General features: G+C 38.2%; 1 protein-coding gene across 1 annotated transcript in view; it reads right to left on the minus strand.

Annotated features, from left to right (window-relative positions):
• Positions 1 to 15,144, minus strand: part of THSD7B (thrombospondin type 1 domain containing 7B) — an 856,222-nt gene that overhangs the window by 736,411 nt on the left and 104,667 nt on the right. The window lies entirely within an intron of this gene.

The following is a 15,144-nucleotide window of genomic DNA, read 5'->3' on the forward strand; positions in this document are numbered from 1 at the left end:
AGCCTTAGGAAAATAAAGGCTTAAAGGAACCAGGAAGGGCACCTGAGGCCTTGAGAACTCGGTACTTACATGCATTTTGTTTTGAGGGGCTGCTGAGTGGGCCTATGGCTGCTGGGAAGGAGGCAAAGGAGAGGGAGGAATGGACAAGCTGGGGAGCACATTATGAAGACCCTTGAATGTCATGTAAGTGAGTTGGGCTTCATTCTGTAAGTAACAGAAATAAGAATTCTAGGAGAGCAAATGATTTTTAAATAACGGACCTCAGTGTGCATCACAGATTCATGGTAGATGAGGCTAGACAGGAAACTAGGCAAAGAGTCCAGGCAAGAACTGACGAAATCTTCTGGGGGAGATCTGAAATGTGGTGTAGCAGCCAGATTCGGTTAACCACTGGATGAGATATGAGAGAAAGAAGACAAAAAATACAGCAAAACTGCCAACTTCCATGACCAAATAGATGGGACCTATTTACCAAAGGAGGAAAGGAGAAGAGGGGCAGGTTTGAAAAGAAAGAAAGAGTTCCCTTTAGAGAATATTAAGTCTGATGTGCTTACAGGGTATCCAGGTAGTTTCCCAAATGATAATAAGAAAAGTCTGTCTGAGGGTAGCTGGGTGGGCTCAGTCAGTTGAGCGTCTGCCTCCGGTTTGCGTTGTGATCCCAGGGTCCTGGGATGGAGCCCTATATCAGGCTCCCTGCTCCATGGGGAGCCTGCTTCTCCCTGTCCCTCTCCTCCTGCTTGTGTTCCCTCTCTCACTGTGTCTCTCTCTGCAAAATAAATAAATACAATCTTTTAAAAGAAAGAAAGAAAAGTCTGCCTGGAGCTAAAAAGCCTGGAGAGGATGTGCTACCGTGCTCGTATGAGGAAAATGGATTAAGAAACATAGGTGGAGGGGGACAAAAGGATTGAACAATAAAAGGATATCAAGAGTAGAAATTATTTTTTTAAGATTTATTTTTTATTTATTTGACAGAGAGAGAGCTCACAAGTAGGCAGAGAGGCAGGCAGAGAAAGAGAGAGGCAGAAGCAGGCTCCCTGCTGAGCAGAAAGCCCAACGCGGGGCTCGATCCCAGGACCCTGAGATCATGACCTGAGCCGAAGGCAGAGGCTTAACCCACTGAGCCACCCAGGAGCCCCAACAGTAGAAATTATTGTCCGTACATATTTACCCACAAGACTGCTAAAAGCAGGGAGGGAATCTGACTGTGAGCTTCCTAGTGACCAAAGAAAGAAGCAGCTACTAAAGCCCTCATGTCTGCAGGAGAAAATTCGATCTCCATTTCTCACTAGTGTTTTAGGAGAAGCCACAGCTCTGCTCTCAAGCACTGATGGACTTTACCCCATGACTCCTCATAAACACAGATGATGTGCCCAGCAATGTGCTGAACACAGCCCTTCATCAAATAAAAGAAACAGTGGCAAGCCATATACAACAGACTGGCTCTCCTGGAACACTGCAAGGGCACAGTGGAAAAGTACATATCAGTAAAAAAAAAAATCCTATCGAGGAGTCAAGCAGTGCAGTTCAAGGGCAGCTCTCTGACAGTCTGCCTGGATCCATGGATGAAGACAGTACTTGGATTAGCAACCAAAACCTTTTCTTCAAATTCTGTATTGCATACCAATCCTGAGAAGCATCAAAGTAGAGTGATCCAACTGAAATAAGATTGTGCTCTCTTGCCTGGCTGCTCCCAAGGCTGGCCCGTTAGACTACTTCACCGAACCTTAGCAGCATGGCTGGACAGGATTCAAAAACCTCAGGCCTAGAGAACTGAACTGGCTACATTTCTTTGTAGCAAATATCCAAGAGTATGATCTGCTGCAACTGTGCTTTTGCAACATTGATATTAACTTTCGTTTATTCTAAGGACAGAACTTTTGGTAAAAATGATTTGCATCTTAGGGTAGTTGATCCTAAGCTAATACTATTACTATTAATAAACAAATTGGCTAGCAGGACCGGCTCTCTACTAAGAAAACTTCTTTTATACCACAAAATCACCAGGATATAAGAGGGGACTTTGTCCATCCCCATCAGTGACAGATGTGTATCCAGAATTATCTAAGAACATATTGAAATCATAAATATGTAAACTACAGAGAAAGAGGACCAAAGGTGTATTTGCTACATTCTAAATAGCTAAGGCGGGAAGCCAAAAATGATTTAAAAGAATTAAGAGCTCCAGTGAGACTGCATGTAAGCTGGAAATGATTAGTCAAAAATTCATATTTAAACATCTTGAATTCTGCATCGATCTATGAAATTTTACTCTCAAAATAAAAACAACAACAAAACCAACACAATTCCCTGAGTAGAGGCTGCTGTGAGTCCTGATTTCCTTTTAGGCTTCCTTATACTTCCAGAACCCTGTGCTGACTCTGCAAAGGGATCCAACGTCTTTGATGCTCACCTAAGCCAGTGGCTGCTCCCAAGCAGAGTGGCTGGGGAGCCCACCAGATGCCCACAGTCACCCTATATTCTGGCTACCACTGACAAATAAGGATAGTACCAGTAGAAATCTTAGGCTGATCTTAACAACAACAACAAAAACCTGAAATACAGATCTTAGAGAACGAACACAAATATTTCAGTTTATGATCCCACAGCAATCTTACTCCTAGCAACAGCTACACGTTTTTAGTATGTGTATTATCAATAATTCTATTGAATTAGCTCCCTTCCCACAAGCAGCTTAGGGACAGAGGATGGGGAACTAGACTTGCTGAAGCTTCTACCACTTGCCATGCTACATGTGTTAGACATATAAGTAAAATGAGAATCTCTGCCGAGCTGATGGACAGCACAGGATGGAATGAGAACACAGGTTTTTCTTACTCTACTAACCTGCGTTACCTGTCTTTCTTCCAAATGCCTGAAACTTTACTCAATCATCCCTTCAAAGACACTGGGGAGTCATCCTTGTATCCAGTACTTGAAAGGTCACACAAGAATTCACAATAAAAGAGGGGAAACAAGAAACAATGAGAGATTCTACTCCTCTATTTGTAGAGCATAAATGGGAAAGTGCTGTAACTACAATTAAAAAAAAAAAAAACAATATATTATGCAGGAAGCATGTGCTACCCACGATGGCATGAATAATTTACATCACGACCAGCATTTAGTTTCCAAATCAACTTATTTACTATATATCTTAGCATCCGAAATACATTTGCAAGGTTAGCTCTAAACTGATAAACACTAAGAAAAATTAAAAAAAAAAACAGTTTCTCCTTTTAGCCTTAGTTTTCTAATCATTTAAAGGCCATTCGAACTATGAAAAATGTGTCTTACATTTTATATGCATTTCATTTCCCTTTAAATGTATTCTCATCATTGAAGTCCTTGAATATTTAAAAGGCACAGAACTTTAAAAAAAAAAAAAAAGAAGAAGAAGAAGAAAAGAAAAGCTGTTCCAATTTGCTCTCGGCCTGCAGGAACAGCAATGAAAGGGAGAAAAGCAAACTTGACCGCGCATTATCTGCATAGTGCCATCTCATGGCAAACTGCAGACGAGACGGCTCCAGAGAGATGGCTGAGTAGCGGGCTGGAGGGCAGGATGCCTGCATGGAGACCCACGGGACGGACTGGCTCAGCTGACCCAGCTGATGGCCACTCCAACTAGATACCCATCACAAGTGAATGTGAACGAAACAGTACTGGAGAAACCACAGAAGTATTTGCTTTTCCTCAGCCCTCTGCCTGATTTCGGACTGCAATACTCTGCATTCCATTCCATCCTTCCTAACCTGTCAATATGCAAAATATTGGCCCAAGTACCTAAATGACTCCTACCTTCCCTCATTTCAGAGATGAGGGAAGTGAGGCATGGAGAGTTAGTTAAGTGGCCAGCCCAAGGTCACAGAGGCAATAAGTCCTTTGCAAGTGATCTCAGGGGCCTTCCTCCCCAACAAGAGAGTGCAGCACCGTAACCCCGCATCAACGCAAGGAATTTTTCATAACCCTGAAAATGGAAATGCTTTATAGCTCTGTGTAGGGTCTCTCAGCAACTTATGTGAAGCAATTTACAGATCATTTCACTCCATCCTCATGTAACACTATGAGCAATTATTCCTATTTTTCAGATATAGAAGAGACTGATCATTAAGGATGTTAAATAATTATTCCAAGGTTACCTCAGCCAGAAAATGTCAAAGCTAGATTACAAAATGGGCCTGACACCACAGCCCCAGTCTGTTTATTGCATCACATGTGGTGACCCTAGCAGGTCACCCGGCCTCAGAGCCTCAGAGTCCTTATCTACAAAATGAGGAGGAAAGTCATCTCCTAACCTTTAGGGGGCAAGGATGGAATCAAGCAATGGGTGGAAAGTACTTAGATGGGGGCCAGCTGGAGAATGAGCATATACTAAATAAAGATTACCATTGTTACTACTGTCATTATTCTCTCAAAATTCAGAAAAACTCTAACTCCAGCAATATTTAAGGAACAGTTTGAATGCAATCCTGCCCTGCAGCAAAGGAATGAGAGATGATTTTTTTTTTCAACCGCCCAATCTTGTGACTTTGTGCTATATTTCTGAAGAGCTAAAAGCACTCTGTACCAAGAGGCCCATTAAAGATTCACACTGACCCTGTGAAGGAGAAAACAGGTATTACCATCTCTATTTTATGAGAAAGTAACCTCTGGCCTCATGGTGACATGATGTTGAGTAACTTCCTCAAGCCTTTTAACCACCAGCCTCTTCCTCCACACACCTCACTCTGCAGAAACCTAAATTATGTCAATATAAGCATGAGGTATCTTCGAGCATACAGAAGAATATACAATCACGTGGTCTTTGGTTTTCTATATTAATAATTGCAGTAGGCTGGCATCATGTAATGAGGCCACAGAAAGTTCTGCACAAAGTCCACACAAATATTGTACATATCTCTGAACAAACTTTTGCCCCAGGACATGATAGAAAGAAGACTTGAAACAGATTTGCCAAAACCTTCAAAATTACATCTTGGTAGCCATAATATATATATATATATACACACATATATATATATACACACACACACATATATAATGTATATATACATATATAATATATAATATATATTATATATCATATATAATATAATGTATATGATGTATGTCATATGTATATATATAACATATACATATATGTATATATATATAAATGGTTTGGGTGTCAAACCAATGTTTTGGGTGTCAAATGGAGTTCTATTCTCCAATAAAAATATAAAACCCCAAAGAAGAAAATGTGAAAGTGTGGTTCTTTGCTATTGGCTCCTTTTCCATTATCCATTCCTGGAACACAGACATGACGACTGGAAGGACCAGAGCCATGTTAAGCCTATGACGATGAACACTGCCCACTACAAATAATGGAGTTGGGGATGGAGAAGAAGCCTGAGGCTCAGATGCCATACATACAGCAACTGTCCTAGAAGGTCAATCTCTGAATTTTCTCCTTTGTTAAGGAAATAAGTCTGCTGTTTTGTTTATTTTCTGGTACATGAGCTGGAAGCAACTCTAGCTCCTACAGTTAGAGGAGGAGTTAGACATGCAGTGGGTCTACTGATAGACCTATTTGAATGAGTGCCTCTGTCTATGACCTCTACAGATTGAAACACATGTCTTGTATGATTCAAGCAACACACTGAAACTCCCTGTAAACCTGAACACAGATATCTCTGTTTCTAAACAGGTAAGCTTGGTTTATCTCCCATACTGACCACTTCCAGTAAGTTATTGCTGTCATTTTTCATTAGCGTCATTACAGTAGAGAAAGGGTGCTTCACATGTGATAAACTATAATTAAAGGTTAGTGATTACTCTGGTAAGCTGCCCAGGTTCCCCAAGTGAGAACAAATCCACTAATACATAGTCTCATTAAGAACATATTTATGGGGGTGCCTGGGTGGCTCAGTGGGTTAAGGCCTCTGCCTTTGGCTCGGGTCATGATCTCAGAGTCCTGGGATCAAGCCCCGGGTCGGGCTCCGTGCTCAGTGGGGAGCCTGCTTCCTCCTCTCTCTCTGCCTGCCTCTCTGACTACTTGTAATCTCTATCAAATAAATAAATAAAATCTTTTTAAAAAAGAACATATTTATGCAGCTATCCCCCATGCTGCTGCCAGGCCCTCCCTAATTCTGGAGGTATTATGGACACATTTTATAATTTGAGGACTAGCTTGTCACCAATCACCTCATGGAAAACCATCTATTACCTCACGGAATCAGATCCTTGTTACCCCTTATATTCTTGGTTGTTGCACAAATCTTCCAATTCCTCTTTCTTATTTACTTTTTTTCCCTTGGGACAGGGACACTGAACATTTTTACCTCTCACCGACTACTACTCAGCCTCATTTTCTAGCATTTCCTCTCATTTTTACCTCTACATTGACTTATCCTTGACTCTGTCCTCAGACTCCTTTTCTTCCTTGCTTCCCAAGTCATCTTACTTAGTCCCCAGCACCAACTGCCATTCTTCATGTTCCCATTTCCCCATAGTCATCCCCCTATCTCCAGTCCTAATTTGTTCCCTAAACTCACACATCCAATTTACTGCTCAAAATCTTCACGGGGCTGTCTGATGGGCGACTCACGTGTAGCGCACATAACAAAGCTGAAGATTTCCCCATGGAGCCTGCAGTCCAGTTCTCCCCTTGGTGTCCCTACCTCAATAATGGCATCACACTTCACATCAGACAAGAAGCCCAGGAGTCATCCTGAAATCCTTCCTTTTTCACCTATCTGAAAACCAATCCATCAACAAACCTAGTTGGTAACACCTTCACAGTATCAGGCCATCTCCCATCTTTGCCACTACCTTCCTAGTGCCAGCCACCATCATTTCTCACCTGGGCTACTGTATCAGTCTCCTAACTGGTTTTCCTGCTTTCACTCCTGATTTCCTTCTATGCATTCTCCATAGAAAATCCAGGATAATACTTAGGAAAGAAAAATACACTGCCCTCCTTAAAATCTTCTCATGGCTTCCCATCACAGAATAAAATCTAAAGATTCTGCTGGTTGGATTTTTGCTTCCTCCCCTTCTTACTAGTCTCCATTCACTCTTCTGGCCCAGACATGCTGGCCTCTTTCTTGTTCCTCAAGAATGCACCTTCTCAAGGTCCTTACAACACTGTTCTTTAGGTTTCCATATGGCTTCCTTCCTGACTTCATCATTCCCAAAGGCCCTCCCAGACCACCATCTGTTCAGCTCAGCTGCAAACCAATCTATCCTCTTGACATTTGTTTGTTCTTTGTTTATAACACTTAGAAAGGATCCATATTTGACAATCTAATACATGTTGATTTTATTTATTTTTTTATTGTCATCTCTTCTAGTACCATCTGATTACTTTATCTTTTTCACTGTTATATGTCCAGTGCCTTGTGTATCGCCTGGGAAACAGTAAAGATGTTCAATAAATATTAAATAGTAGGTGTTCCATAAATAAGTGAATGAACGAAAGAACGAATGAATTATTGAGCCTACATTTGTAAATTTTTTTTTCTAGTTAAGTTTTCTTGATGGTGGACCATAATTTTGATAAAGGGGTTTTAGTACATAAGGGCAAAAAGACAGCTAGAAATGCCCATCTACCTGAAAAATTAGATTACTTTGAAATATAAAAAAAATTTCTAAAATCCCAACATTTGGAACATATGCAGCATGTCTAAATACACAGGTAATAGGGTGTTAGCCAGTATACAGAACTATCTGCTGCAAATTTAAGGGACAACTAAAAGTGCTAACTCTCAGGGCACCTTCTCTGTCAGAGAAGCATACAATTCTTGATCTCAGGGTCCTGAGTTCAAGCCCCACACTGGGTGTAGAGATTACTTAAATAAATAAATATTTAAAAATAAGTAAATACAGGTGCTGACTCTCATTTTAAAAAAATCATATTTCCATGTTTTTAGGTGAAAAATCATCACTTACTTTTTTTAAAGTGCAAATGGCTCCCAAACATAAAGTTTTATGCCTCCTAAGGGAAGGGAATAAAATTATGAAACCAACAAAAACAAAATTTATCTAAAAGGAATGGTTTCAAAAAAATGTATAGTTTCCTGGGGCATCTGAGTGGTTCAGTGGATTAAGCGTCCAACTCTTGATTTCAGCTCAGGTCACGATCTCAGGGTCCTGGGATTGAGCCCCCCATGAACTCTGTGCTCAGCAAGAAGTCTGCTTCTATCTCTTCCTCTCTTTCTGCCCCTCCCTCTACTCGCATACACTCTCAATCTCTCTCTCACAAATAAATAAATCTTTTTTTAAAAAGTGTATAGTTTCCTACTTGTCATCATAGGACCAAACTTGCATTATTATTCACCAACTACCATCACTACTGAATGCTGCTCTGCTTCCATAAATGATATTGTCAGGATCCTAACCCTTGCATTTAAAGCAAAAAAGAAATTTTTTAATATAATGTATAGTTGTTCATTTAATTTTAATGGCTACTATAACTTATTTAGTTTACAAATGGAAATTATTTAAATTTAGAACAATAGACTGTTTCTAAAATAACATTCATCAGATTTTCAACAGGCCAATGGGAAACTGTTTGTTATGAATTTCTCTTGGTTTGAGTTTTTGAATTCTTTCTTCTGTGCCCAATAATTTAGTAATTGTAAAATCCTGAAAATCATACGGGTTATGGAAAATGGCTGAAAAATTCCTCTCACTTCATAAATAAATTACAAACATCCTATTCCACATGCCCTAAAAAATCAGGACACTAGAAAAAGCTCTATATTGTCTATGTTTAAGTCCTCAGGTAAAGACTCTTTCTTTCATATAAAGTAGGAAAAAATGAAAGTTAAGAAGTTTAATGGAAACAATATGAAAAAAGGTAGTCACTAAAGAAAAAATAAAACCTATGTAACTTTTTTGGAGGAAATTAGGTTAATTACAAAAAGAAAATGCATTCAATTGGAAAGCATTACATTCTAGAAAGTAATAAAGTTAGTACAATCAATTCTGTAGATATTTTAAGAAATTAAAAAGGCACCTACCTGTGTTAGTTTATAGTCCATTATGCTTAAAGGTACAGGGAAAAATTTGATCATCTCTTTTTAGCAAGTTTTGTAAATAAGTAAATATATATTTTAGTATGTTTTATATAGGTATGTTTTATATATATGAATGGAGAGAGAGAGTGATTTTTGTGTGTGTAAGGTTATATTTAACAATTACTCTGAAGAGCTTTATAAGAATTCAGTATAACTAGAATGTGTGAACAAGATAACATCCTCTTCTCAAATACTATTGACCTTTGAAATTAAAAAATACTTAATCACTCATTAATATTTTCTGCAATGTAAGATTCTAAATATTTAATGTCAGGAGAATTATCCAGTTAAACCGTAAATATAGCTTTGTGTTCTCTTCATTAATTATGTATCTACTGTTGCAAAGAAACTTATTGAAAAATGTGACCACAGTTGACATAAAAATAGTAACATATTTATAAGCCTGTAAAGTTTTCTAGCAATCTCTCCCATTATCTTTTATAAGTTTTCATTTATTATGGTTAGGCATTGACCATTAATGCTATACATTTGATTCAGAAGACTTGATAGAATTTACTCTCATCCTTTCTCATCTCTTACTTCCCAAAAGAATGGAGTAATACCTGAAAGAGAACATTCCAAATTAAGTTGAAATGCAAAAGGTGTTTTTAGATTCTGCTTTTATTGTATAAGCCACAAAGCAAGTTGTAAGAACATGCTTATCCAATGGAAAACAGATTACATTCTTTCTACTAGTAGTTCCAAGGGCTTCTCTTTTTAATTTTATTGTCTCTAGATGTTTTAAATATATCAACAAAGCCTGAAGGCAGCTGCCTCAAAATACATTTCATTTTACCATTTCCTACCTTAGAAAATTCAGTACATTTATTTATCAATACTATCTACCTTCAGTTTCATAGAAACAGGCAGAAATTTACAATACTGAATAGAAAGGCATTCTTCATCTTCATGTACTATATTACACTATTAATGTGTATGTACTTATGTATAGACACACACACACACACACACAGACACAAATACTTTTAAAATGATAAAATGATCAAAACACAAAAGCAAGACTTTCAAAGAGAGATTTCTCTCAGAGAAAGAATACAAGTTCATTGGGTATCCTGGCAACTTGCCACTGGAAATTTTACATTTAGAAGTTTAATTACAAACTTAGATAAGTGGATTATAATGAAAGATATCTCTAGTAAGGGAGCCCAGACAGATGCATCATGAATGCATTAAAGAAAACACTAGAGAGAGAACTTTCCAACAGCAGAAAGATTTTAATTAAACAGCAATAGGACAGATCTCTTCTGTGAAATGATACTACTGTTACCCACAGTTCATTAAAACTATTTACTACATAATATATTCTTTGAAACCATTTCACTCTGGGAAGTATGTTTAAACCCTCAATTCTCAGTTTTGAGGGCAGAAAACTGTGGGCATGGAGGATGGGAAAGGTCCAGTGGTGCAATATGGGAATGAAAAACCATTTCTCTGCTTGCATGGTGTCCTTGGCGAACCATCCCTGAAGTAGCTCCACCCTGCATGGAGATCACGGACTTCAGAAGGTGAAAGAGCCGACAGTGACCACCAAAGTGTCCAGTGAATATTACCAATGGTCCATGCGGGACAACCAAGTGGATGGCTAAGATGAGTGTTCAATGTCACATGTCTGTACTTTATCCCCGGCATGCATTCAATGATCTACTTAGGATACGAGGTTGTTAAAGACGTGCATAGTACTGGGGCCTCTGCAGTGTCTGACCAAAAGGTTTTTCCTTGAAGTCAGAAGCCATACTTTGTTCATTTTGTATTCCTAGCTTGTAGCTTGTAGCCTAACAACTAGATACAGTATGTTCATTGTAAGTAGTGAATAAGTGAGGGACAAATGAAGTGAATAGGTACAGCAAGGTATATTCTTTTTTTTTTTTAAGATTTTATTTATTTGACACAGAGAGATCACAAGTAGGGAGAGAGGCAGGCAGAGAGAGAGAGAGGGAAGTGGGCTCCCTGCCAAGCAGAGAGCCCGAGGCGGGACTCCATCCCAGGACCCTGAGATCACGACCTGAGCCAAAGGCAGCAGCTTAACCCACTGAGCCACTCAGGCACCCAGCAGGGTATATTCTACACTAATAAAATTATAATGAACAAAAAGAATCAGACTAGGAAACCAGTAACCTCAGTAGCCTCAAACACAAAAAACTAATTCTAGGGGCGCCTGGGTGGCTCAGTCGGTTAAACATCCGACAGTTGGTTTCAGCTCAGGTCATCTTCTCAGGGCTGTGCAATCAAGCCCCTGCATCGGGCTCAGCACTGGGTGTGGAGCCTGTTTGACATTCTTTCTATCCCTCTCTTTCTGCTCCTCCCTGCCCCGCTGACACAACACTCTCTCCCCTTCAGGAAGAAAAAAAAAAGTTGATTCCAACCTGCCCCCCTAAAAACATTGAAGAATTCCACTGGCAAAGACTTCTTTAGATATCTAACATTTGTTATTCACCCTATTAATGTTACCCCTTTTCTAATACACTTTCCAGACTGTTGCCAATTACAAGTTGAAATGAGGACCAACAGTTAAAATGTTGGAGAGGCTCTAAGAACCCAAGGAGGAAAACTTTTCTGGGTGTAATAGTGCATAGAAAATGAAATATCAAATGAATGTTTTAATAAAACAAGTTAATATTAATTAATGATTAGATAAAGTTCTTAAAGAAAATTAAATGACTCACGTCCCCTGGACTAATAGTCTTGAACTATATATATTATTATTGTTTTCAAAGCTTGGATAAATGAGAGGACAAGAATAGAAAAATCTCTCGTGCTTATACCACATAAATGAGACTAACATTTGCATATACATATAATATACACATATATTATAGATATATTTCCATATATATACAACACATGTACATAATGATTAGATATAGTTCTTAAAGAAAATTAAATGACTCATGTCCTCTGGACTAATAGTCTTGAACTAATAGCTGAACTAACTAATTTCTAGAAATCATCACTCATTTTAACAGAGTTAACAGTGAATCTCAGAGAGCCTTCAAAGAATCTTAAGCCTTTAAAAATGTCTTCATATAGTAATTTTTTAATTAAAATTCAAAATCTAACTCCCTACACATCTGATATTTGCTGTATCAGAGCACTCGATATTAACAGCAACATAGACATGGCCTCTGTCAAGCTGGGGGAGAGGAATGATGCGCAGAACTCTTTAGATGAGGAACAGATGAATGTGAGAACAAGAGCTTGAAAAAAATTGGTATCAATTCTTAAATGACAATGCTATATTTCCTTCAGTTTCTAACACATGCCATTGTTATTCTAAACCTGATCTTCCTCTTGCTCTGGAGCAACTACTCTTGCAACTTCTTAGCTTACAAGCACAAGAAGAAATAAATGCTGAAGTAAATATTGAAACATATAAGAGGTTACTGATAGCATTAACACAAACACTTAAAGGATCAAGGAATTAAAAGAATGTTAGAATAGATCTCTATGACTCCATTTCCCTAATACTGTTTTCTTTCTTGTATTTTGTTTTTCAGTTTCCCTAACACTCTTAGTAATAATGGAATTATTTACAATGACAGAGAACTAACTCAGTACCACACAAAGCAGCGCATCCCATTTTGGGATAACGTCAATTACTAGGACATGCACCTTAATCTGTAATAGTTGGTCTTTCTTGTCTAAAGCCTTTGACCTTAACTCTTCCCTTTGCAGTTATAGCAAAAGTGTATCTTATCTGTTTGCCACACGACAAAATTCCAACTTTCCTCCTTTTAAGTTCAACATGTTTATTGCATTCCCCATTATTCACACTTCATGGTTTCCACATCCTTCACTAAAATGACCCTCTCCTCCAGACATACCTCCACAAAGTGAAAGACAACTCTATGGGGAAGGTAAGGCTGTGAGCTATTAGTAGCCCGATTCACAGTATCTGGTCAGGTGAAGGAGTTTTGGATGGGACAAGAAGTGCCCCAGAAGCAATTCTAAGTACAAGGAAAAAAAAAAAAAAAAACACTGCAGAGAAGCATTCATATCGGGGTTTATTATTAATGTTAATTAGAAACATGGTAATGTTAATTAGAAAGACAGTAACCTAAATGTCGACTATAGGGAAATGATTAATTAACTTCATTATATCTTCTCAATGGAGTACCATGGGGCCATATTATGCAGTTAGAAAAAGCATAAAAATGTGTATATGATAAATTGAAAGAAACCTCAATATTATATTATACTTGACTAAAATTATGTAAGAAAAATCTAAGCATTAAGTTTTTTGGAAAAAACATACTAAGAATGTTAGCCGCATTTACGTGGTATAAACATGAGAGATTTTTTTCCATTCTTGTCTTCTCATTTATCCAAGCTTTAAAAACATTAAATTAGGCTGTGCAATTCAGAATACCTTTATTTTACAGATTGTTTCCTGTTTTATTAATAAATTAATAATATACCTCACTATGTAAGTTTAAAGCATATAGCCTAAGGGTTCTAGTCACATATATTGTTAAATGATTACCACAATACATTCAGCTAATATCCACCTTCTCACATAGATACATTAAAAAGAAAAGAAGAAACGAAGGGCTGAGGGAGGTCTCTCTGCAATGCGGACTCATAGGATCCTATGTATCACACAGCGGTGTTAGCTATAGTCGCTATACTGTATATTACATCCCTAGTATTTATCTCATTACTAGAAGTTTGTACCCCCTTTTTTTTTTAAAGATTTATTTATTTATTTGACAGAGAGAGAGAGAGAGAGAGATCACAAGTAGGCAGAGCAGCAGGGGGAGAGGGAGAAGCAGGCTCTGTGTTGAGCAGGGAGCCCGATGCAGAACTTAATCCCAGGACTCTGTGATCATGACCTCAGCCAAAGGCAGACGCTTAGCCCACTGAGCCATCCAGGCACCCAGATGTTTGCACCTTTTGATTACATTCTTCCAGTTACTCCTCCCTCTACTCTCTATCTCTGGTAACCATAAGATTCACCTCTTTTTCTATGAGTTTGGTTTTGGTTTTTTTGAAGAGAATGTCTTTTCTTTATTCACTATTCTTGGTTCCTTTGTCACATATTTGTTGACCATATAGTCTTGGGCTTATTTCTGGGCTCTTAATTCTGTTCCATTGGTCTTTTCCTGTTTCTAAGATTTTATTTATTTGACAGAGAGAGAGATCACAAGTAGGCAGAGAAGCAGGCAGAGAGAGAGGGGGAAGCAGGCTCCCCGCTGAGCAGAGAGCCTGATGCGGGGCTTGATCCCAGGACCCTGAGATCGTGACCTGAGCCAAAGGCAGAGGCTTAATCCACTGAGCCACCCAGGCGCCCCGGTCTTTGTCTGTTTCTATACCAGTACCTTATGTTTTGATAAATGCAGCTTTATTGGACAGCTTAAAATCAGGAAGTGTGATGCCTCTTACTCTGTTCTTCTTTCTTGGAATTTCCTTGGCTGTTAGGGGTCTTTTGTGGTTTCACATACATTTTAGGGAATGTTTCTTTTTAGTTCTGTAAAAAATGCCACTGTAATCTTGATAAGGATTGCACTGAATCTACAGATGGCTTTTGGCATTTTAACAATAGTAATCCTTCCAATCCACAAACACAGGATACCTTTCCATTTATTTGTGTCTACTTCAATTTCTTCCATTCACATCTTATTGCTTTCAGAGTACAGATACTCCACCTTCTTGGTTAAATATATTTCTAAGTATCATACTGTTTTCATGCTATTATAAATGGAATTTCCTTACTTCTTTTTTACAAAATTTGTTGTTAGCATATAGACATGGTACTGATTTTTGTATGTTCAGTTTGTATCTTGTAACTTTATTGAATTCACTGACAGACCTAACAGCTTTTTTTGGTTGAGTCTTTAGGATTTTCTAAACATAAAATTGTCATCTCTAAGTAGAAACAACTTTACTTCTCCCTTTACAATTCTGATACTTTTTTTTTTCTTGACTGATTGCTATCGCTAGGACTTCTAGTACTATATTGAACAGAAGTGGAAAAAGTGAGCACTGGTCTTTCCTGATCTCATAGAAAAAGCTTTCAACCTATCAACAATGAGTATGATGTTAGCTGAGGGCTTGGTATATATGGCCTTTA

Source organism: Lontra canadensis, unplaced genomic scaffold (assembly GCF_010015895.1).
Source record: "Lontra canadensis isolate GAN:19392208 unplaced genomic scaffold, GSC_riverotter_1.0 scaffold11, whole genome shotgun sequence".
NCBI lineage: Eukaryota > Metazoa > Chordata > Mammalia > Carnivora > Mustelidae > Lontra > Lontra canadensis.